This window comes from Otolemur garnettii, unplaced genomic scaffold (assembly GCF_000181295.1).
Source record: "Otolemur garnettii isolate 467f Iridium unplaced genomic scaffold, OtoGar3 scaffold00388, whole genome shotgun sequence".
In the NCBI taxonomy this organism is placed as follows: domain Eukaryota; kingdom Metazoa; phylum Chordata; class Mammalia; order Primates; family Galagidae; genus Otolemur; species Otolemur garnettii.
This window is the reverse complement of record NW_003852783.1, coordinates 6930-8488: the sequence shown is the minus strand read 5'-3', so window position 1 is coordinate 8488 and position 1559 is coordinate 6930.

The window sequence follows — 1559 nt, the reverse complement described above, 5'->3', positions numbered from 1 at the left end:
CATAGCCCAGTAGAGGTTAAAGGGGCCCTGATCCCACCTGGGGTTTCTGAGCTTTGATGTACAGGACTTCTCACCCCACAGCCAGTGTCATGAAGGACAAATAGTCCCTGTTTTCCTGAACATAGGGGTATACTCGTCTGGGTCTTAGCCTGCCTAGTAGAATAGTGAACAATCCTGGCTTGATCCACTGTGTCCACAGTCCACCTTGCTCTTTCTTGGTAGCCTGGCTGGCCCCTACAGAGGCCTCCTTACCTGCATAGGCAAGTTGGCACTAGACCACTAGAACAGTGCAGATAGGCAGGAGGGGATGCCCTACCCCAGGTACCAGAAAGGCAAAGGAGGTTTGGTCCCCTTTCACCCCCATAGTATCCATGGAAGTAAGGGTTACAGAGGCTGCCTTCTTTGTCACTGGCAACTGGAAGGATCCTTAGTTGGCTTCTGGAGGAAAGGGATACAGGCTCTGCCTTCCCAATGGCAACTCTGAGACCTCTGCATTGTGTAGCCCTGGGAACCAGGACTCCCACACCCACCCCTGGCTAGGAAATGGTGGCTCAAGTATATTAACACTGGTCAGGCAGGGTTTTGGTTGAGTTTGCCTCTTGCTAAGGGGAAACCCTGTGGAGTGACTCAGTTTGGCATCTGTGCCCTGCAAGACTCTCCTCTTGGCCTACAGCAGAGCATCTGCTGGCTAGGAGAAGGGAAGGTCTTGCTTGGGTGACCAGCTCTGAGAAATTCCAGGAATCATATGGCAAGTTGTAGGTACCCTCCCCCCCACAACTACAGGCGAAAGCCATAGCATTTTGAATCTTTTGTGGGACAGGGTTTTGGTGAAAACTATGGTTTATTGAATTTGTTGGCAGGCAGGGTAGGCCCTCTGGCTGGAACAGTTTGGCTCAGTATCAGGGAGCCACCTGGCATAGAGACATCATATGGAGGTCCTGTCCCCACCCCACCCCACCCATCTTGGAGAAAGCAAGGCTGGTCCTTAGGGACCCCAACACAGTGCAGCCCTGAAAGGGAGCTCTGGGAGGCTGTGTGCAGGGAGGGTCGCAGATATAAGCAGCAGCTTGTGTGAACAGTGGTGAAGGGGAGTGGCAAGCTCCATATACTGGGGCCTCTGGATCTGACTTCAGCCTGTTGGTTTCCATGGGTAATTTCTAAAAGGGAGGTGGATAGCTCTGTACTTTGGGGCAGCCAATTTTTCTACTAGTCCACCTGATTTGACAGTTGTACAGTACTATTGTCAGAATACAGGTGCTGTACTCTGTCAGACCATGCTCCCTATTTTGGGCTCCAACAGGCTGTGGGGTGCTTCCCAAATAACCTCAATTAGAATATTATTTAATAACAATTTAGAGACAGCCTAATACTCCAGCTTAAAAAGTGTAACAAATATATAAATAAATTGAAAATCCACATGGGAAAAAAAAAAGAAAATTCACATGGGATGGAATGAGCAGAAAAACCCTGGCAACATGAAAAATCAGAGTAGATCTACTCCCCTAAGATATTGCAAGAGAGATATAGCTGAAAATACCATCCATAGAGAAATTTTTGAA